This window comes from Notothenia rossii (assembly GCF_949606895.1).
Source record: "Notothenia rossii genome assembly, chromosome: 5".
NCBI classification, from domain to species: Eukaryota; Metazoa; Chordata; class Actinopteri; order Perciformes; family Nototheniidae; genus Notothenia; species Notothenia rossii.
In genome coordinates this window covers 80,021,224-80,046,213 of record NC_136903.1, presented here as the reverse complement: position 1 = coordinate 80,046,213, position 24,990 = coordinate 80,021,224, and the positions used below count along the sequence as shown (strand labels likewise).

The following is a 24,990-nucleotide window of genomic DNA, read 5'->3' as shown; positions in this document are numbered from 1 at the left end:
CCTTTGTAAGTTCTCATTGTCTTCCCTCTTGTGGTCATTGTCACAGTGTAACTGAAGCTGAGTCCAGCGGGAACACTGCCGGAGTCTCACTTTAGTTCAGCTTTGCTCTTTTAGTGCTCCTTCCTTGCTCTACTTCATGCTCTACTTCTTGTCCCCTATAAGTTATCTATGGCATACTTAACATATTGAGCTAGTACATCGTGGTTTAGAAAGGTTACTGCTGTAAAGAAAGAAAGAACGATAATTGGCCCCTAATAAGATTACACCAGAGAATGAGAGGATTACGCCTTCACAAATATATCTTTTTGAAGATCATCATACTTTGGATAGGTCCACCATTCAGTGTTGGAGTGAAATATTTCAACTAAATAATAAAAGACTGACATTAAATTTGGTGCAGCCTTTTATGATTTCAACAAATTGAGTCCTCATATCTTTAGTGGTCCTTAATTTTTCTTCTAGGGCACCACAAGGAGGACATTTTTGGGTTTTATGGGGAAATATATTAACACATTGATGTCCCCCTCAGGACTCATTTCTTCAATTACTGGGTTAATGCCCAAATACCTGCAAAAGTATAATTACATCTATACTGTATTATAAATGTTATGTGTTTAGAAATTAAATGTATTCTTTCAATATTATATTATGTATCATGTACAGTATATATAGCAGCAGAGTCTTGTCGATGCAGTCTCTGACGTTGACATTGAGAGGTCAATTTGTAATTTATATTTGTCCTTCACAAAATTACTTTATTTGGCATTATAGCTACACGGTCAATGCGCAGTAAAATATTGAATTTCAAATAGTTTTAGACATCTTATTAGTAAGTGAACTATTACTCCTTACACTGATTGCTTTGACATTACACCCATACACAAACGTGACATATCGACTATCACTGTGCGTCTCACCTCTGATTGCCCCCGTGTACTCCTTGCTATGGTAACGCCCCCCAATGACCACCATTGTGGCAACAGCTGTAGTCGTAGCAACAGTTGGCTAGTGCAGCTCTGTCACACTGAGACAAAAGGACGAGAGGGCAGGAGGCTCTCTGTCATCAGCCTTCAGACAGAATATGCATCCGAGTCGGGTGAACCTGCTCTCAAGGGTCCATCTGTCTCTTGCCCACTTTCCCTTCTGTATTCTCATCTGTCCCAGTACGTTGTTGCCTCGTTTTCAATAGACAATTAACTGCTTAATGTCCTCCTCAAGCAAATGGATTCTCAGAGTCATAAATGTACAGATCGTTACTATCAAGACAATTATTCCCCTCTTCCTCTATCTCTGCCCAGATTTACTCTCCAGCTCATCATGCAACACTGATAGGACTACATTAACAATCAGGACATATCCAGCACTCTATCCATCTAAAAACAAAGCAGAATAATTATGTTTTCACAACCTCCCCCTCTCATATCACCCACTTTTTCACTCACTGGTGCTCCTTCCATTTGACCTGTTTCCCCTCCACCCATGCACACTATCATTTTCTCCTCATATTGATTCCCCCTCTCAGTGTTTCTCCCCCTTCATCACTCACACTATCATTTACTCCCCTATATCATACACACTCTCTCACCTATCAGTCTCCATCTTAAACCCCTCTCCCCACTGCTCTGTCTCTCCAACAGCACCTCCCCCCGGGCCATGAACGGCCGTTGTACCCCCATGAGCGTAAGCGCTGAGAGAGCTTTAAATATTGATGGCCCCGAGTGAAAGCCACCCCCAGCACACTCTGCGGGGGGGCCGGGGCCACATTCAGGTAGACTCAGAGTGGGTAAACTTCAGCAAGAATGCGGGTATTCCTCGGCAGATGGAGGCGAGGTGGAGTGAGTGTGTGTGTGTTTCTGTGTGTGTGTAAAAAAACATGTTATCCCAGCTGCCAGCTGGCTTCTTCACATGCATCCGCTGATTTGCTTCCAGGTGATCTGGACCTTCACAGTGTGTGTGTGTGTGTGTGTGTGTGTGTGTGTGTGTGTGTGTGTGTGTGTGTGTGTGTGTGTGTGTGTGTGTGTGTGTGTGTGTGTGTGTGTGTGTGTGTGTGTGTGTGTGTGTGTGTAGTAAGCGGACGCCTCAGCTGGACCTTTCCAATACAATGTTCAAAAATGTTTGTCTAAGAACACAAGCATTAGGTTTGCTTTCAGCTGTTGTTTATGCACCCCTCCCCCCTTCCTGCTCTTCTTTTTTGCTGGTTTCACCATCTTCTTCCATCTCTCTCGACACCCCCGCCCCCAAAACAAAACCCTTAATTTACTTCCCTTCTCATGATGTACTCTTAAGTCACAGAGTACTTAAGAGACAATTCTTATCTTTGACTTAACATGTTAACCCTTCTTTATTTCCATCTTCAAGCCTCTCTGCTTGACTTCCTCTATCTGGTGAAGGTGACCTTGCCAAAGATACCCATAAGAATCGCCATGGAGACAGCATCCAGCTAGGTTTAGCTAATGTGGGGTGAGGGTAAAAAGGGGAGGGGGGTTTAAAATAAGAGAGTGGGAAAGAGAAAGCAATGGTGTAAAGGCAGCTTTAACAAAGAGCTTATTTCAGATGCTCTTGATTCATTGTCCAATCCCTCTGGTTTAGATTACTATAATATTGCCTTCGTCTTTATTTCTCCCGCTCTCTCTTGGTCTGATTCTGCCGTGAACCTAGGGCAAACATGTAATGCTGCCCTGTATATAAAATATTCAAATTGAATCAGATGTGAAGCAATGTGTCACACTTATATCTTTATATATATATATATATAAAACCCTTTTTGTTTCAGAGGATCTGTGAGTCTAATTTTCACACTGAAATACGCCTCCTTTTAATCTATGGGAAGTGCTGACTTGGTCAAAATTGAAATCTGTTCCCTCTACAATGTTGCAGTGAGGTTTGCTAAACACTGCAAGCCTATAAATAATGTCTAAACAATTCAGTAGTGTCCTAAATTGCATTCAGCAGTAGTCTCTTTAGATGGAGAGTGCTGTCGCAGGGTTAGATATGTCAATTCCCCAAGTCTGTTGTAATTTAGATAAAGCTGGCAGAGTGTTAATACATCGTCTTTAACCTTAATGTGGTTAAGGCAGTCAGACCTTCATTTTAAACCCTGGTGTGTAGTGAAGATGAGATGCTTTCAACCTCCTTCAGAACAGGGAGACGCTGTTGCACACTTGATTAAAAATTGATGAAGTGAGAAAAGCTGCAGATGTTCTGCAGCTCGGATATGTGCCATTTTCTTTGAGAAATAACTATTGGTATACTTGGTTTGTAGAATATTGTTTTCATTAACTCAATTATGGGTTTTCCGTATGAAGAATCAATAATTTATTAGACCCAGTCGATCTTGGACACTTATTTCCAATGTTCTTTCCTACAATATCCACAAACTGTTGGACGAATACACCTGTTTAAAACACTCAGTCTTATTCAGGTAAGCAAACAAAATGAGAGACGCTAACTCTTGTTCTTTATATGTAAACGTTCAAATAAGTCCATGGCTTACTGCTGATATGATACTGGACGAATGACCTGTCCTCCAGGGTTAAAGTCGAAATACCTAAATGCCCACTTACAGACCTATCTCAAGGAATTTCAACCTTCTTCCTGCATCAAACTGAATGTTGGCCCTGGATGCCTTATGTTTAATATGCTGTTTTCACATTGGCATTACTCATGAAGGACACTGGGCTGGTGATTCATTGCCTACTTTTCATTATCTCCTTAGATCTAAAATACAACACGCAAACTAATTGAGTCAGGCTCTTGTTATTAGGAGTAAATCAGTCAGCTTTGGGAAGAGTGAAACAACTGTTAAGACGATGAAAGAAAATATTTATAACTGTTGTCGTGTTGTGCTCCCAACTGGACAGGCCAAACAGGAAGTCAAGAGACAAACAGAAAAGATAGCTGAAACATTAGGTCATGTGAAGCCATTTAGATTAGCAGAACATGTGGTTTCTTCCCCGTCCTCAGTTGTTGATTTGGGGAGATGCAATCAGGCCTGCAATGCGTCACACACACACAGCCGTAGGCAAAGACATTCACAGCTGCCGGTCAAAATTAGGGCATTGACTCTAAATATGTGATATTTTACTCTAAAAACTTGCTAAACTCAAGACGACCACAGTTTGATCTGCGTCGAAGCTTTCAGTGAAGTGAGCTTAAGAGTTTGCCTCGGCTTCATTACACACTGAAGTGCACACATCTGGATCTGGATATATAATTTACCATGGATGGGACTTCACTAAATGTCCAACACCAGACTGGATGAGAAACCTAAGCATCAACTTTCTGTGTTTTATTCTTACTGGTGGTTCATAAGCAAAAACAACATTCATTCTCGGTGGTAACACGAGCCTGCACCCGAAAAGAAAGATCTGAAAGCAAGAAAAAAGCAATTTGAAAGGATTCTTTTAGGTAACTATTAAAAACCCATTGCTGACTTTTTCATTGGGCTTTCCCCTAAGGTACATAAAAACAAGCTGCTGCATTTCAGTTCAGAATTTGCGGCAGAGTAAAGAGTGTTTCCTTCAGATTAGATCAGCTTAATACATTATTAAACAAACCACAATCCCAACACGTAAAGTTTCTCCCTTCTTACAGCTGGTTGGCAGAGTTAGAAATTAGGGCAGTGTTTGATAAAGTAAAGTAAGTAAAATATATACAGTAATTTATACAAAATAATGTATTTGGCCACTTGAGGGAGAGAGGAAAGATCAACAGTAATCTCCTTAATAGGTTTATATGTGTAAGCAAACTTATTGATGCACCCAGCAAGAAACAAAGCAATATTGGCATCTACTTGGAGTCCACCCGATGAATATATATATCAACATCCAACATTCACAACCTTACTTTTTTGGCTCCTGAGGCAAATGCTTCTCTCTTTAGCAGCTAAATGATCCACTACGTTTACCAGCTAGTTGCTAACTGTGCCTGTAATGAGTCCTGTGAAGGTAGAGTAGGTAACAGTGGGTTTATCATGATCCAAAGTCAATACACACATATTGATACATGCTTTTTTAAATAATGAAATGTATAGTTGAGTATAAAAATATATGGATAGTTTTATCATGGGTTAATTCTTCCCCCATTTGAATTTTCTAATCTAAATTCACTTTATCAGCTCGGCAGACAGTGGCTAGTTTTGTCTGTCACAATTAACCTTAACTAAGTGAGTTTTGGTGAACAAGCGTGTGTTCGCACAGTGAAAGTGTATGAGCGTTTACTTGTGTCTGTGTGAGCAGACACACGTTCTGAAAAATGAATGGTCTGTATCTCCGCTGAATGACAAATTGTGTTTTCTAGCAGCTAACTGCGGAGGACTAGATGGATGATGGCATACTCTGTATCTCTGCCCCATCATTGACAAAGAACATTAAAGGGCACTCGATCGAGAGGCAGTGAGAGTGAGGGCCGCAGAGGGAGAAAAAAGGCTGTAAAAAATGGGTAAGAAGGGAGAGTAAGCAAAAATAAATGGAGATGGTTTGAAAGGTACAGTAGAGGAAGAATGTATTTACGTTTAGTACATGGCTGTTAACCTGAAGAAATGCCCTCTTCACAAAGTTCATAGTGATCTTGAAGCAACAATAATACCAGAAGGATGAGCTTTGTTCAAACAATGTAGCGCGGATAATCAAAATATTCAGCTCCACTCAAGCTGCTGGCACATACAGTACGTTATCTAGCCCTTGAGAGCACTATAACAGTGACATCTCCACACAATACAGCTTTTAGAGTAAAATCCTTCAATTTATAATTCAATTGCTCATGAGTTTGATTAAAATTCATAATAGCAAAGATCTATATATTTGATGGTGCTGTAATGTAGACCTATGAACAGTGTGCTGTGAGGATTTGTTTATCATGAAGGCGCTTTAAACGACACAAATAAACACAACAACAAATACCTGAAATGGAAAACAGATTGAAACCATTTATGATATAGCCACAAAACAACTGTAAAAACTACTGATAGAAACAATCAAGCGTACTGTAAATTGATACCCTTTTAATAGAAGGTATTATTGAACGTATAACAAACAGACCATTCATAAAAGAAAAAGGTGGAGAAACCTAAAAACAAATAGAAATGGTGTTACATGCATACACCTACATTCATCTGCAGACAAAGTTGACAAACCTTGTTTTAAGTTGTTTTGACTTGAGGCACATGCATATTTTGCCATCGTTTTTATTGAGGTGTAAACTATGCAAACAGAAAGCAAACTAAATTAGCATTATAACAGCACAAAGCTGGGCCTGGGGCTCACAACATTATAATTACATGGAATTAGCTCCACACACTCCAACTGTTAGAAAAAGTTAACCTCAGGATAATAACAACTATGTGTACCTGAACATTTTTCAGCATGCAAAGCCCTGCCTCAGCATCCACTCCAGCCACTTCATATTACTGCTTTGTAAAGTCATGTGGGGCTGGAACAACTGACAAGAAAATAATACTTCTGTTGCTGTGAGAATGAAACAAAAACGGCCAAGTAGATAAATAAGTAAATCTATATTAAATAATCTGTACATACTGTATACAGTATATTCACATATAAACATTATTTGAATAAATACAGATTATTCACACATACTATTCTTCAAGGTGAACGGGCTATGCCACAGCTCTGTAACTCAGCCCGTTTAAACCAATGATATTTCTCCATTAATACACATCATGTGTCATCAAATGTAGTGATGACTTAATAAGCTAAATAAAGTGCTCTGCTGTACAGGTATTTGGATGAGCTGAATGTACCTCTGTGTGACCTATGTTTCTTTTCAGCCTGAATACTTTTTTGACCAGCGATGGATACAGCTGGTTCTGCATTAGCACACTTATGAGTAGACAAAGCTGGGGGAAAGATGTCAGGCTTATCAGGCAAATGGATTTTGAAAATTTGTAGAGTACGCTAAAAGCATTCTAAAATTAACTAGCTTTGCTATTTTTAGCAGCTTTAAAATGTTGATGAATTTAACATTTCAAATGCAAGAGACCATATAAAAATTGTTTATCCAGCAGAGAGGGGCCGAGCCCCCTCAGAATACAGTAACAGCACAACAATCACACATTTTCCTCTGCCAGATCTGCACAACAGCACTTTGCACATTCATGGTTACCATGGCTGAGATGCTTTTGTCACTGAGACAAACATCAACACTCAAGTCTCACAGGCATTTTGAAAGGCCAGTGGATGAAAAGATCTGATTCTGTGTGTGAATAGGATACAACTGAGAATAAAACAGCTTGTTTATTTTGAAGTACAGTGGCGAGCCGTCAGGGCCTTCTAGGCCCTCTCTGAGGTCCTAAGATATTCAAAAATGTTTTTTTTAAAAACACTAAAAAATTATTATATTTAAAAAATATATTTTTTTAGTTATATATTTTTTAATTGATTTAAAATAACATTTCCAAATAAATAAATCCTTCGAATCTGCCTATTCAGTTTCTGTTGGAATGTGAAGGGTTAAATGAAAAAAGCTCCTTTGGCCGTCTCCCACTGTGAAGACAGGAACTGATTGGTGGTCCAGCTGTAAATTCACAGAGGGCCAGCTATAGTAACTCAACGAGAGAGTAATGTCAAATGACAGTACAATTGACCAATCATATCTTCCCTCTAAATGGGTGCCCTTTATTATCGCAGACTTTATGACAAGTTACACCCGCTGTGAAGTTTATGCATGTGTTATATAACAACAACAGGTCGAGCTAGGCGGAAATAGCTAATTGGCATAAGTTCGTTCATGATGGCTCACGTCAGTGATAGTGATGACATCGTTGCGAAATTATTAACCGAGTCATTTTCAAGATTGAGTTACAAGGGTCCGCAACAGTTCGGGCATTACCGTGACTATTTCCCAACTGCTGCCTTGAAAAGTTTGATGGAGAGCTACTGTATGGCGGATATTTTGACCAGCCTCGACTGCACACGGAACTCACCATGATGTACGGCATGTCTGACTTTTTGGGGAAAAGCCCAGCCGACATTCATCAGTTTCTCCTCAAAAAAGGACTGAGTGAAAGCATGAAACAAGTGTACACCCTCACATGCATCACCCTGACAATACCTGTGTCCACTGCCTCTGTGGAGAGGTCATTCTCTGCGCTGAAGCGCATAAAAAGCTACTCGAGGACCACGACTGGGCTAGTCCGACTGTCAGACTTGGCCTTAATTTCTATCGAGAAGAAATTGCTGATTGCTTTAAAAGCAAAGGATCAGCTGCATGACCCCGCCATCAAGTACTTCATCCAAAAGGACAGGAAGATGGACTTTGTGTTGTGATTTGATCTGTGACGTAATAACTCTTCTTTTTTAATTGTTTTCAAGGGAAGGGGGGGTCAGAGGGCCTAGGTTTAAAAGTCATGACTCGCCACTGGTGAAGCGGTTCAAACCGAATAAAATGTTAGATGACAGTTCATGGTAAAAAGTATTTACAAAAAATCACTACCGGGTGGTCAAACATTTCTGCCACACATTTTAGTAAAGATTTCTACCTGAAGCCTGCAGTGTCAGTGCTGCAACTGAAGTGAGCCATTATCTACCAGCATGGGCAACCCCTAAGGATTAACCGCCAATCCTTCTTAAATATGCCCTCTGTGAAAAAAGCGTGACACAAGCTCTCGCAGAGATACGGTTTGCGCAGCACAAACATTTATAATAATACCAACTGTCAGGACCCCATCACTAGCAACGATCAATGGCCTAACTTCAACAGCTAGCTCTACCTTAAGGGTTCAAATGTCAGACTGTCACAGCAATTTGCTAATCCTGTTGCAGTTGTCACGCTGAGAAGTTGAGTCCTCTCTCTGCAGTTGTTGTGAGGAGTTTGCTTTGAGTGTGTAACTTTTCTTCTGAATAAATTATTCTTCTTGGTATCATTCTGAAAGAACAAACTCAATTGCTGTAAGAACAATGACAAAAAAGAGAATAAAAAGTAGGTGAGCCTCAGTGAAGAATCTCACAGCACCTTTTGTATCCCTCTTCTTATTTAACATACAAATCCCCAGCTTTGGCATGCATGCAAGTTGAGTTTGTTGCAGGCTAGTTCCCGATATCCTGTAGAATATCAGTGTAAATTGTTTATGTATTCTCTCGAGCAACTGTCCCTGGCATGATTATCCTGCCATTTCCAAATGCTAGAGCAGCAGAGCTGAAATAACTCGAAGATGAGGTGAATCATTTTCAAACTTTCCTATTGGGGGACATTTTTTTAAAGACCAAAAGATCCGGCCAAGAATGTGCAATATGTTCATAGAAAACATCCATGTTTTGGACTTTTATGAGTCAGCAATGATGAAATCCATTCTTGTTAAACCATACAACTCCCACATGTTTACCGCATTGCCGATGGCACAGTGGAGCTATGTGTAGAAATAAAATCTGATGGTTCCTTGTGTTGTCAGGACATGGTCCAGGTCATTATATAGGTCAAAAACAAGGACAGTGGCAGCTGCAGGAAGGGAGGGAGGAAAAAGGGGATGAGGGTGCAGAGAAAAGGATAGGAGAAGCAGAAAAGCAGAGAGAGTGTAGAGAGAACAGAGCAGGAATAAAGCAATAGCATTAAAAGAGCCAGAAGCTGAACTCGGAGCAGCAAAGCATTAGCTTGCTCAGAACAGAGCATGGATCATCTGAGCAAATCAAAGCTTTGCACTTCAAAATAATCCACATTTGATAGCTGTCTATCAGCCAAATTGGAACATACAAGTCAAAAGCTCAACTGTCAACATAAAGGCACATACTCCATGCACCCAGGCAACGACGCACATGAACATGCAAGTGTACATCCCTTCTTCTGTCCTCTCCCTTGACGACCACACACACACACACACACACACACACACACACACACACACACACACACACACACACACACACACACACACACACACACACACACACACACACACACACACACACACACACACACACACACACACACACACACACACACACACACACACACACACACACACACACACACACACACACACACACACACACACACACACACACACACACACACACACACACACACACACACACCATGCTGCCTGTCCATCATCAGAGGAGTACCACTTCACCATCAGGCTCTAACAGTTCTTATCTCTTCTCCCTAACCAAACCTGTCCTTCTGTCAAGGCTGCAGATTAGCTGCAGAACAGTTTCCTCCTCAAGTCAATTTTACCGAGGTAGCGTCGAAATAGCCTGGCTATTTCTGGCCTCCGAGTGAATCTGTGTGCACATCCGTATGTGTGAATGCAGTGTGTGGCAATTTTTTTTTAAAGACAAGAGTCATCCACTGCCCACCACACCTCCATGATTTACTTCATTACTTCTTTCATCCATTTCTTGTCTTCTTCATCTATAAGCATATATTTCCTCTTGTTCCCTCTTCTCCTCATCGGAGCACCGTTCCCATTTCCACTGACAGCAGTGCTAGCAATTAGGTCATCAGTTGGCCTATTTAAAGCACGAGGAACTTGAGGCCTACATTTGCTCTGTCCTTTAAGAACATCAGAGGCGGCAATACATTGCACAAAAGCGACATGCACAAAAAGCTTTAGACGCAAAAGCATCGATATATATGCCTTATTTGAGGGGGTGTGTCAGAAGGCGTACCTTTTGATGTATACTTTAAAGTTTAGAGGGATCGAGTGAGGTTTTGCATCAAATATGCATGGGCTCATGTGGCCGGGCTAACAGCCTTGGACAAGTGCAGAGTGTACTGCAGTTGTGAAGGTCGGCAGCATCTTGGACACACACAGTGGGGGTCCAGATGGCTCAGCAGGATTTACTAAGTGTGAATATAACCTTGGTCACATGACATGACCTGTGAGATTTTAAATAAGTCAGTAGATTGACCAAAGCACTAACCCTAGTAGTCTAGAGGAGCCTCTGGTCACAGATCTTAAAACAGTAGAGTCATCCATTTTTCGGGACGGTCTGAAACCTTAGCACTTCCTGCCCTGCACGACGGTAAACTGATTCTCCTCCTTTCTATTAAACCTGTCCATGTAATGAAGGCAACAATCTTTAGTGAGTTACTAATTAAAAACTAATTTCAGTATATTTTATTAAGTTTGCATATTGGCCATCCATCAGGATAATTATATCATTCAAATGAGTTTAAAAATGCACTGCACCACATTGTCGCTGCATGGCTCAGTTAATGGAAGCCCTCACCTCGGGGATTTAACGTGATTAACTTATTGGTCATTACCCTGCTGCTGGGCACTGATAGATACGCTCCAATTGTGAAAACAAAGATATCCATTTGTGTACTTTTAAATGTATTTAAAATATTACAACAGTTTTGCTGCATCCAATACCTTGAGGCAGTGTGGCTGCTGTAGCCAAAGACTGCCGGTCAAGATGACATGAGATTCAGTGCAGGGGAATTCACTCAAGGACAGACACTTGTCACCACAGGAGGAGGAAGACACCCGTCTGTCAATATGAAACAGCCTTAAGGCAACAATGAACATCCTGCTACAGGCGACACTCACATTGTATCACATGTATCACAATTCCTCGGAGAGAAACAGGTGCTGTCATGGTGAAAACTGTCGTTGCCACTTTATCTGCCAGGAAAATATTTATTGTTTTTTATATTTTCTTTTTCATTAAGTCCAAAACACAATGTGTACAAAATGTTGTTTATAACCAGTTTACAGGAAAACAAATGGTATTCACACCAGCCTCAGTTGAACGTGGTGTTGAGTACAACATTAGAAGACGAAGAAGAAGAAGAATTGGGAGGGATGAAACCCTCTTTAATGGTCACACATGCAGAGCACACAGCACACAGTGACATGTGTTCCCTGCATTTAACCCATCCTAGTACCAGGAGTCTAGTACTAGGAGCAGTGGGCAGCTATTGTACAGCGCCCGGGGAGCAAAGGGAGTGAGGGGGGAAGGGGGTTGTCCGGTGCCTTGCTCAAGGGCACCACGGCAGGGCAGGAGGTGAACTGGGACCTCTCCAAGTAGAAGTCCACACTCCATCTTTTAGGTCTGGTCGGGGACTTGAACCGGCGACCCTACAGCTCCCAGTCCAAGCCCCTACTGACTGAGCCACTGAGCAACTTTTACCCTGTTATGCTTCACTGAGATTGCAAAATTTCCAACATTATGCTTACAGCAGAACTCAGTGTTATTTTTAGAATGTTAGCGTGAAGACTTAAGCATTTAGCTCAACGCATCAGTGTCAAAACCCAGCCTCCCAGAGGCAGTAGCATGGCTTTAGACGTGTAGTCCTGTGACAGAAAAGAGATATAAAAACACACACACACACCGGTGGAAATTTGAAACATAAAACTGACACAAAAACACAAATCATGCACACACACACACACACACACACACACACACACACACACACACACACACACACACACACACACACACACACACACACACACACACACACACACACACACACACACACACACACACACACACACACACACACACACACACACACACACACACACACACACACACACACACACACACACACACACACACACACACACACACACACACACACCAAGAGCTCAGTCAATTCAAGCTGTTCTTCAAACTAAGTGCTGTAATGGATGGATTCAGTGTTGTTCCCCTTCTGAAGTCAATTGATTCACCACGCTTGTGATTTAGCATCATTCCCCCCAACCAATCTCTCTCTCTTTCTTTGTTGGCCTGTCACAGAGAGCGAACAATGTGAGGCGCCATTGATGGGACACGGTGCATGAGTGGTAGCTCGACTGATGGAGACCACCAGTCATGCAGCAAGTGCTACACCTTACATTGCAATATCCCTGTCCCATTTCAAATGCATTCACATGATGTGCATTCAACATGGTGGCAGCGATTATGGGTGAAATGTGGAATGATTCAGCGGAAACACACAACCATTTATAAAGATTACAAACCTTTTGCCTTTTGTTTTTTCATTGTTTAAAACGAATGTTCATGTCCACAATTTCATTATAATCTGCGCTGTAATGGCATTAACTTACTTTATGAGCTGGCTGTATGCAGCTGGTATGCTTGCAAAGCCCACACATACAATGAGCAAAGAAAAAAACGAGGTCACACGCACTTAATATGGAGGTTACTTAATTCATATGAGATAGCAACAAAGAATACACTGACATTACATTAATAATATTGCAAATGCCTTGCAGTCATTGGCATAAGGAATGAATACATTTGTATCAGAGTGGTTTATTAAGTGGGCCTCTTTATCAAACGATCAATGGGGGTTTAAAATGACAGCTACAGTACCATAGTGCATTATTATTGTAGCAAAACATAAAGCGTAGATCATGCAGCACTTAAAAGGTTTATGATATGCTCGGTGGTTACATTTCTCTTCTCCCGAACATGCTATGTTATCTGTGAGCAGCAGATTGCATGACAGCACATTTAATAGCATGAGATTCTCAAAAGCAGGGGCAAAATGTCAATGTTGAAATGTACTCTCATGTACTCTCATTTGCTCAATTATAAGGTTCACTTAGCTAAGTGAATGCAGTTATATTTAACCAACCTGCAATAAACTCTACCATTATGAAGGTTATAATGTTAAGTATTCGTACGCTCTTTTAGCTTTCATATCTGAACTGTTGGTATGATGATGATTAGACTCAGGGGCAACGGTCAATACTTCTGGGGTTTTGTTGTGGTCAAGACGTTAATTTCTGTGCGTCGATCTTTGTTACAGTCCGATGAGCAACCTCAGACATTGGATTTGGAGTGGACAGACAACGTCTATGAATGATTGTTTCACAAGAAGGCCCTCTTCAATCGAATTCATTTTGTGAATTCAGAAATGTTTTTCAGACAATAGCCGATGGCTTCCGATACCTCTTTTTACAGAGCCAAAAGGTAACATACATAACAGCTTCTCAACAGTTGTTTTAATTATTGCTTTTTTTATGACATTTCACAATGTAAAATACAAAAGTTTCGCAAAAGGGCATTAGTTTTCAATATGAACTATAATACGGCTGTCCTGAAAGCAAATGATGAGTGGATTACGTTTTTGAATGCCAAGGAGAAATGAAGAATAGACTTTACATAATAGGGCTAGGTTATGACTTGTGAGAGTTGCGTTCAAATACTCACTATGGTGGAGAATGGTATTGTATGATTAATTTATTCCCCTGACACAGTACAGAATGCAGCAGGATGGATTTGAACTGGCATAGATCTGTCTCTGGCATCGGTTCACTAGTTATGCATTTTTAAGAATCCACTGTAAGGTTTGGCTGCTTCAGAGTGTGACATGTATCCTGTACAGTAGTTGTTTGGTCTCTTACACTGTGAGCTTTAACTCATTTCTTTCTGGTCAACCTACTACTCCCACGTAATGTATACGTGGATTACGTGTATCCGTAATTGTGTACGTAACTTCACAAAGCATAATTTCAGTAACATCAGTCTCGTTTTCTACTCGGTTTTGTTTTACATTGTTAAATGAAAACATAAATTACAGTATGCACCCTTGGCTTCTGCAGCTCAGAACAGAAAAACAACTAATATTGTAATGTATTAACGCATTGAGACAAAAGTGGGTTCTATCAAATAATTGGTTGATTGCTTCAGGACAAGAATCTGAAAATATTGTATTTAGATTATATTCATCTTCATTGCTCACTTCTGTCGTTCTTTGCTGTAAAAATCTGGTTTAATAGGATAAGTGCTCTGGTGCCGAAAGGGCTTATTCTTTCCTTCACAACTTCTCAAAAGCGCCGACAAGTTGTCAATGACAGCCCGACGAGAGCGAGCGGGGAAGGTTAGCATGAATTAACTTTCTGGTGCTAAGCTACTGTGACGGTGCAAAAAAAAGGATGATATGATTAATTGCACTCTACTAAGATAAACTAAGGTCGCTTGAGGCCTTTCAATCAAGACCTGCTTATCATTTGACCGGCATATGCAACCTTGTTAATCTTCTGTGACTGGATAAACAGAGTGATGCAACTCTAAGGTTACACTCTGAGATAATGAATGGTTGGATGACTTCTGGGTTACTGCAAAGTTATGGCTGGTGTCTTCACTAGATCTCTCTCTCTCTCTCTTAATACACATCATTAATAATGTCTAGGTCACATTAAAAAGCCTAATATTACAACATGTCATAGTGTTTCCCTTTAAAATGGAAATCAATGGTCTGTTGCTTTCCCCTTGAACAACATCGTCATCGAAGAAACATTTGGTCCATTTCCATAAGAATACAGGCTGATATGTAATTTCCTTATTCAGATATATCTTTATTTATTTTATTTATTTATCAGCAAATGAGGTAACAAGGTATAAATAATAATTCTAGTATTATCTAGTATTTAGTCAAATTATCCATTTGCAAGTTTCCTTTATACTGTATAACAACATTTTAAGTTAAATCCTGCAGACAGGCATGTTTATACACGTCGATATTTAGAGGGACAAACCTATTTATACTTGTGAATTATGCATAATAAACACTGCCACACAGTTAAAGCTAACTATTATTAATGTTTCACTTTAACACAAGTTTAAAGGGACATCTTTTGTTAACATTGTAAAATGGTAGTTTGGTTAGTGAGTGAAAGAACTGTCTCTGTAAAGAGAAGAAAGCCAACAAAGCATTGATTGACAGTGACCGAGAACAACATGTGAGAGGATGAGAGCTTGACATCAATTGTGTGGGGATCTCTTTGTAGTCACAGTTCAAAGGCACTATTTATAGATGTATTAAAGCTAATACACCACATTATGTGAATGTTTGTGTCTCCTGAGCTTTAGCACTCTCTCTGGCATCTGAACCTGGCAGATGCCCGGTCTCTATTTACGTCCACAATCCCTACTTTTCTCCTTTCCTGTTTTCTTTCTTTCTAACTCACTGAGATATCCTTTATGAGTCACCCACAGGTCAGCACTACCGGGGACTCCAGTAATTACTCCAAAACAACTCATATCGAAAGCCAGGGCAGGTTTATTTATATTTCAAACACAGGGCATAACAAAGTGTTCAACAATACAGAGAAGAACTGATAACAAATCTAAACCGTCAACAAGATCGCATATGGACTAATTAGCATAATCACAATAAATAAACAATAAACCCATAAAGGAAAAGACTGGGAAGACTCTTTTTTGTCTCCAATTTAAGCAATCATACAAATCAAACATATAAATAACAACTCTGCGAAGTGAAACGTATTTCTTAGTTTGATTATTATAGTGTGCAATTTCATGGATATTGCATATTGTGAAAATAGCAATTTAATGTTTGTTTGCATGCTTTACAAACTGAAAAATAAGAAAGAGGAAGCCATGTATGATGAAGATCGTTTGAAACAATCACACGGTAACAATTCATATGCAGTGTGCATACATGCGTCCGCCCTGACATACTGTGTGTGCAGAGTCTTGGTTACAAACCAACAAACACTTAACAAATCAATATCAAAGTGACCATCTCCACATGCACACTGGTTCTAATCATAGAGGAGACAATACTTCACTCTCAGGGGCTGCACAAACTAATCAGATGCAACCGAAGAGGTCTGAACTAAGTGACACATTCATGTCTCCTCTATTAGAGACGTATTGGTGTCACAGCAAACAGCAGCGTGCAATCAAAGTCAGCATCATGTCAGGCAATTAGTGAGCAAAAGCAAACTCTCTCTGTATTCACATGCAGCCCGGTTCCTTCCTTCGTCGCTCCAAAATCATTCATTTGGAGGCACGCTGCATTATTCCTCCTGTGCTAAATGCCGTATCAGTTAATACTCAGTTTGTGTAAGAAAATCAGCCCGCTGTAACACTGCAATTATGAATCTTGGCTTACCGAGGCACGCATTGTATTTTTTGCTTGAGCTTTTCATTTTGTTTTTTAAACGTTTTACTAATTGTTGCCTTAAAGTCTTTAGATGTTCTAAACCAAAGTCAACAAGAATTTATGAAATATCTTTGTATTTGTTGGGCAATAAAACCAAACTTAGATGACCAGAGATAGAAATCGGCAAAGATCAATTTCTTTTTTATAATTCTTAAAGATCATGAACAAAAACCATTCTAGAACAGAATAGAATTGGGAGGGATGAAACCCTCTTTTAATGGTCACACATGCAGAGCACACAGCACACACAGTGACATTTGACCTCTGCATTTAACCCATCCTAGTACCAGGAGTCTAGTACTAGGAGCAGTGGGCAGCTAGTGGGCAGCTCGCGTGCAGCGCCCGGGGATTACATTTGATCTCATAAACCACCTCAGACATATTTTATTTGTAACTTTTTAGGGGTTCTCTAAATATACAGATCACATTAAACTGACAATTCAGCGCCTTATTATTTTAACAACAAAGAAAGCAGGTTGTTAATGGGTTACTGTGAGGGAGGAAAATGGTAAAGGTATCACAAACCAAAAAGTTTTACCACCCACCTTTTCAAATACTGCAAACATGTCCAGTTCATCTTGACTAATTTATGTGTAAATTGAGTATGTGTAAATTGTGATTCTTGAGCAAACTATTGTAATAAATTGTAAAAAAGTGAAACAAAATGTCGCTGATAACTTCTCCACCTGCATTACACAGGAAACCCAGATACCATTATTATGCAGAATTCACAGATAATCTAATTTAATCTATTCCTTTTAACACAGCGTGTGTGTGTGTGTGTGTGTGTGTGTGTGTGTGTGTGTGTGTGTGTGTGTGTGTTTTAAAGAGAGAGGGAGAGATGATTACAGAGGCTTTGTGAGTAGAGTAAACAAAGGTAAATTGAACACAGAGGTGGGCCTCCTTTCAGCTTGTCCGTGTGTCTTCTAATTTTATTTTTCCACTTGCTTCTCTAGTGGGGGGTCTTGCATCTCAATGAGATTCTCTGTCCAGCTGGGAAGTGGTCTCACTACTAATAACAAACAATGAAAGTGTGTGTGGTGGTTCAAAGAAGAAAGGGCTGAAGCTATGGCCAGGAGAAGGTTAGCTTAGCTTGGCACACAGAGTGGAGAAGCATGAAAACAACACAGTGGGGTATGTGCTAGAGTGTTTCTGTCAGTCTTTATATAAGATTTAAAATCTGGAATGACATTTCATTTTAGCAGGCTATAGAACAAAACTCAGTTAAGAATTAAAGTCATCTTAGAGTTAAAAAGTAATCTAAGGCAGACAGTGGTTACTCATGTTCTTCGGAGGAAACCGAAGTTTGCACTAGTTATATTCAAATGGTACACAAACAAAAGCTCACAAAGGATATGACAGCTGACGTAAAGTCCCAGATGAACAAACATGTGTATGTACGTAAAAACTCGACTCGCACATCAAATCTGAAACAGACCTGGATCCGATCACTTCAAAGACAACAGACAATCAACCACATTCATCAACTAAATCTGACCTCACACATTTTTATCACAATCTGAATTACTGTAGATAAAGCTAAAAAAGTGGTTTGTATCTACCATTCAGCTCTCCATTTTCTCCATATGCTGTGGGCCTGACAGGGACCTTTCTGTGTGTCAGGTTCCTGGGTCTACACTCCCACTGTTATGATTGAGAAGCTGACAGCTTAACCTCTTCTCACCAAGACACATCTTCTGACTGCGGCCATTTTCTCACCATTATGTTTAGCTACAGGCCTTTGCCTTCCAGACACGGGGGGTGGTAGTCGCTGAGGCTATCATTCATAGAACTGAGGAGGAAAGGATTAAGGCCAGAGAGAAAAAGCAGGAGAGAGAGGGGTCTGCATCTTAATGCGGGGCCTGAGTGTGGAACAGCCCTGTTATAAGGGGGCTCAGTGGAGGGGGGGGGGGGGGGGGGGGGGGGGGGGGGGATGAAGGGGCTGGGTGGGTTGGGAGGTGGAAGGATTAGGGTGAGGAAAAAAGGCAGAGGCAGAAAAAAAATCTGAAAAGAAATAAAGAATATACGCTCACTGCAAAAAAACATAATGTACAATATGAACGCACTACATAGTTACTTATTATGTAAATCAACCACAGTTGCAGTGAACAGACTTTGGCACTAAGAAATAAGTAGTTTTATTGTAAAACCATAAATGCCATTTCATTTTCCCATCTCATCTTTCTTTTTAAAATTCAAATTCTGAAAGCATTTTTTGCCGGACTTGGAAGAGATACTGTCAATCAATTATTGATGATTGATTATGATTAACAAATAAAACACATCATTTAGCTGTCGCCCATTTGGTCAAGTTTAAGAAATATCTGCTTCACAAAATATCAACAAAAGTCAACATTTCATAACGTATCGGCGGATATTTCGTTGTTGGTTTTTGTTTATGTCTGATATGCTCCAGAAGTCAAATTAGTCAAATGTTCAAGCCAAATAACGTGGCAATGTTTCTATATCCTCGCAGCCAATTAAAGAGACATCAATATTCCTGAAAATATTTTCTTTTTCTTCTACATTGGCTGACAAGACCAGGAAATAATTTCACTCAGAGAGAAAAACATTTCTTACACTTCAAAGGACTTCTGCATCACAATCAGACACAAACCACGGCTCACCGAGACACACAAAGAGGCACATACACACATATTCATGAGAACACAAACATAAACCTAACATGGATCTGCCATAACGACTTTTTACACTTCATCGGCCTCAATGATACTGTTTTGCCTCACACTCTGTTAGGTAACAATTACATTCCCCTCAAAGAAAAAAGGATATTCTATCAGCGAAACAAGATGAAAACAAAAAGTCTCCTAACGATCACCACTTTCAAGACAAACACAAAATAATTGCGCACAGGATTTTAATCCAGATGCCAATGCTATAAAACACGTTGCATTCTTTTGGGTATTCAGTCTGTTAATCGCTTAAAGTTATCTCATGGATGGCACTGACACAAATAGAGTAACCACCTGACATTCACATCTTAATCCTTTTTCAATTTGCTTAATGTGTGTGTGTGTGTGTGTGTGTGTGTGTGTGTGTGTGTGTGTGTGTGTGTGTGTGTGTGTGTGTGTGTGTGTGTGTGTGTGTGTGTGTGTGTGTGTGTGTGTGTGTGTGTGTGTGTGTGTGTGTGTGTGTGTGTGTGTGTGTGTGTGTGTGTGTGTGTGTGTGTGCTTTAATCGAGCCATTACACGGCCAAGAAATGGGAGGTTAGTCTGGGGAGTGACTGACCACTAGACATTTCCTCCAACTATAACTCAGTCCATCACAATATCAAGACACACACATAAAAGCAAACGCATACAGCAACTGCTTTCATTTTTAAGAAAACCTGAGAATCATTTGGATCTCTCCCAGGGCCAGGTAAACACTTGTTGAACTTACTGTAGGTGGGTGTTTCGCATAACTTTAAGTGGTAGATATTTAAAAAAAGAAAAGAATAATCATCGGAGTACCACAGAGTTTAAGTTTACAGAATATATTATTTGAAGAGCCAAGGAGTAAAGAATCTCCTCAGTGAATAAAATGCATTTCTAATAGGCGGTCGATAAACATTTGAGAAATCAGTATGCAAACTTTGTACAACATGTTTCTTTTACCACGTCTGACCGGGGTGCTAATGCAGTATTGCATCAACTTACATTTTCATGAAAAGATTAGCATTATCGCACTACAGTATGCTTATCGAACTAAATGCTATCTTCCCCTGACATATTTGCTAGGCACAAACACTGGAGGAGTAATCAATGGAAAACACAGCCAGTGAATGGTACTAATAATCCACAGTTTTTCTGAATCTATTAGTTCGACCAGTGTGTTGTAATTCCTCCCTTTTTGCAGTGCTAACGAGCATCACGCCAACCATGGTAGCATGTCATGTTGTGTGCAGAATTACAAATGCCACAGTGGTAAAGCTACTCCTTTGCCAGCCTGAACCTGTGCCAACCCTCGTGTCCCAGTCCAGCCCAGCTAGCATGGCTATTAGCTGCAGGGCAAGTGAAAAGAGGGACTGGCACCCATTCTTAAGCATGCCACGTTCGGAAAGTGAGACGTACGGTTTAATTAGGATTCTGTTATGTTTTTGACTCGTAGAGGAGGCTTTAATTGATGTCAAAAGTGTCTTACTGCATGACAGCTATCCCCAAAATACACTGCTGCAATTTCAAGCCTGAAAAGTAGAAGGCTGGGAGTGGGTGGGGTGCACAATCAAATCTTTGGTTTTAGATAAACTCAGCAAGTTTGTGCTCATGACAGCTGAAATGTGAAAGTCTGACAGGTGAGAGAAAACGGAAGAAAAGTAAGCAAAACGAGGAGAGACTTGCAGCAGTGACACTTGCACATTTTCTAAAATTACACACTATTCTGTGACTGTTAGTGTTACATTGAGTAATGAGCAGATGGGTGCGAAATGTGCCACGACTTAATCTGAATGACTAACATTTCTTTCATTCAGTTCTGCAATCACTGTAGTTTAAGGAACACATTCCTGAAATGTACTTTGCTTGCATCCAGTTTACTTTTTTCAACTATAGTTTATAATTACGACAGTTATCTTGTTGTCGAATATCCCATGGGATTGTTTTTATATAAAGGTGGATAACTCGTGGCAAACAGAGAACAACAAGGGGGTGACTTCTTCAATGTCAGAATTATTCAGTTTTGATATTGCTGGTTATACCTGCCACGGAGAGTAAAGAAACAAATGTGATGTCTTTTTTAGCTCTCAAATGAAAACCGAATGCTCTTCATCCAAAAAACAACCTGTACCAATATCTCAAATAGATGCGAGGCTGTGATCTATTTGAAAGCTTTATAAAGAACAAGAAAAGGGACACAGCGATATGAAAGATTTGGTTTCTTCAGCATACACAGTTTCCGACTGTGGGGAATGACGACATCTTATCTCTCTAGCGAGGCCGTTTAAATATAGACCTCTGCTACTTTATCTGTTTCTGCAGCTTCAGTCTGTTGATACATGATCCCACGCTTCCTTTTATGTTTTCATCCTTGGATTTCAGCAGCAGTGACACCAACTTTTTGTCTTAAACCTTTTTCTATAAGACGCCAACATTCTAACCCATATTTTCTGCAGTAACATTAAAGCATCCACTAAAACATGAATAATGACTGCACCCACACACTCCAAAAACTCAACATAGCGACATTTTATCTGCAGAAACACAAGAGCGAAATATTTATCCCCGAAATCCTCATAATGCCTTCATTCCTTCATTGAGGTAATATGGTGTAATCAAGCCCCCCCTGGCTGAGCGGTGGAATACACACCTCCCACTCTGCAGATATTTAATACAGGACTGCTCTATACATTATAAATGGCCCTCTGCAATATAGCATCCTTCTAAAAATGAAGCCACTGCGCATTAGAGAAAAATAATAATGACCTGCCCTCGGTATCCCTCTGGGGTTGGGGAGTTTAATTCTGGAGCTCTTTCTTTCTGTCCATAATATGTCACATGACACAGATATGTTGGTAACATATACCAAAACAAACAGATAAACTCGTTTTAAGGTCAAAGAGGGGTCATAATATACTGGACACAACAACAAGTCAAGATGAAGTTCAGAATGTCAACAATGAACCAAGAAAATAAACACAGACAACCTAAGTGTTTCACAGAAGAGGGAAATGCAAACTCCACAGATTTGATCACATGATGTCCAACATGGCTGTTAGCTGGTGCGCCTCTTTTTGTGTGCGTGTGTGACAGAGACAAGCAGAGAGGGCAGAGTGCCGCTGAGAATGATGAGATGCGATGAGACACAGTTTGAGTGAGTGCATACTCGCAGGAGGAAGAGAGAGGTAGAGTGTGTGAAAGTGGACGAGAGAGCGAGCGGGAAGATGGACATAAATGGCTATGAGTTAGCGTAGACTGCTTTTTTTTACTGTCATTTTTTTGCAGCTCAAGCAAATTGAGGCCACTAACACAGCAGTTTGGCTGCTTTTCAGGTCATTCAAAAGGCTGCGCTAAAAGGGTAGCTAGACCTAAATCCATTAATTTGATGGAATGAAAGACACCGCATACTAACAGATCCACACCTGTTGTAGTACATCAAGTGATTACAACTCGTCTTATGTCATCTACAGTGTAGTTAATTTAATTAAACTGTTGGGGGAAAAATACTATTGATTTAACTTGATTAGTATCCCTGGATGAGCACTGCTGGATCAATTAATGGTGTTGCCTCCTTCAAAGTGACATGGAGAGACAGCAGGATCAATCTTATTCTGCTTGCCAGGTTTTTGTCAATATCTTATTTTCTGGTATCTCTATACTCAATATGTTTGAGCTGGCCCTGCTCACCCCTGCTGTGGGAAAGTGAGTGACTGCTGAGTGGACGTTGGGTGATTCATATGAGTTTGTGGATTCACTGACCTTGTGAATAGTGGAGTGGGATCCTGAGCTAAATCATCATCTCTAGAAGTAGGCCTCATGTTAGGATGCAGTGGGAACATGGTGGCCTTTTTATAAATGTTTGTGCTTTGAAAGACACGCAAATATTTCATTATTTGCAGAAACTGGCATTCTACTAAATGCAATGTCTTTCTTCGCCCATAAAACACAGATATTGTTTGTCACAATTCTCTTGTCAGAGTAGAGAAAAAGCTACTTGATTCACTCATCTCAAGGGTGTCTGAGTGTTATGAACCAATAAAAGCATGCCTCTTTATGTTCAACAGTAACCATTGGAGATAATACAAGTCTCTAGTTTCATTTGGGCCACCCATTGGTGGAGTGTACTAGGCTCTGATTTTTTCTTGGAGGACAGGCTGTTTCGTATTGTATTGCAACAAATATTGTGAGAAACACACTCTTCTATTATAGTCATAATGTAGGAAGTGATTTTTTGTTTTTGTGGCACAATGCATTCACATTCATATTTGACTATTTACTAAATGCTGTTTACACAGGAGGCAGGGAATTAACCCTTTGGTCTATTATAAACATCTTATTGACCCAATCTGACATGTCAAAATGTCCATACCAGCCAAGACTCCAAACCTCCAGTACGCATTTATTTTACTGTGAAACATTGCTTAGAAAACCGTGGAGGAGGAGCTGAATCATTTCAGTCACACATCACAACATCACACAGACAGATCGCCCACTGTTGTTTTGTTTAACACACCTGCAACCCCGACATCCGGCCAAATGTTCAAGAAACAGCCTGCATGTATTTTAAACCCGCAAAGGCGCAGTTAAATAGCCTACTGACTCCAAAACAACATTTGGATTCAGCATGAGTCATCCCATTTGTACGAAATGTTCACTCCTCAAAGATATGTCACTGAATAAGTGAACACACGTCTATTCAGTGGGCGAAACGTGGGCTAAAAAACACGAACATCGAGCATCAATTCAACAGTTTTGGAGCCGTTTTACCTTCGGGTGAGAGCTCCTCTTGAAAATTGGGGAAGACGGCTTGGCGGATTTATCCGCGTTTTTTCCGTAACTTCCCGAGCAGGGCATCTGTTTTCGAAGACCCGTAGATATAAAAAGAAGAGGAAGAAGAAGAAGAAGAAGAGGTAAACATTAGTGAGCCTCACTGTGATAAAACAACAGCAGCGGCGTTTTCCGTTGACAACCGGCCGGTATGCCCTTTAACGCCTTAATTGTCCGGTGAGTTTGTGTGTCTCCGACGGGGAGGGGAAACTAGAGCCGCGGTCCTCCATACCGAGATTTACATTCACCTCACCGTTAAGATACTAAAGACATAACAGACAGAAGAGAACTGCCTCCGTGTGTCAGGAGAGCAGATACTGAGACACTGCTGCAGCCAACCAACAAACTCCAGAGAGAGAGAGAGAGAGAGAGAGAGAGAGAGAGAGAGAGAGAGAGAGAGAGAGAGAGAGAGAGAGAGAGAGAGAGAGAGAGAGAGAGAGAGAGAGAGAGAGAGAGAGAGAGAGAGAGAGAGAGAGAGAGAGAGAGATCACAAGTGAAAGGCTTCAGTGTATTTAGGCTACCAATCATTCACTTCCACTTGTATCAAGACGATTTAATGTAAATGACTCTTCCAATGTTATTTCCGTGATCTCTATTTTTGTACGCCGACTTTAAACAACCA

General features: G+C 40.4%; 1 protein-coding gene across 9 annotated transcripts in view; it reads right to left on the bottom strand.

Annotated features, from left to right (window-relative positions):
* dlgap4b (discs, large homolog-associated protein 4b) overlaps window positions 1-24,692 on the bottom strand; it is a 104,565-nt gene extending 79,873 nt beyond the window's left edge. For 7 of the 9 annotated variants that reach the window (XM_079683442.1, XM_079683448.1, XM_079683447.1 and 4 more), the window contains exon 1: window positions 24,309-24,691. The gene's annotated coding sequence lies outside the window, so the exon portion shown is untranslated. Of the gene's footprint in view, window positions 1-24,308 lie in introns of all 9 variants that reach the window. The other 2 variants (XM_079683449.1, XM_079683450.1) reach the window with 2 other exon arrangements.
* Window positions 24,693-24,990: the final 298 nt, after the last annotated feature.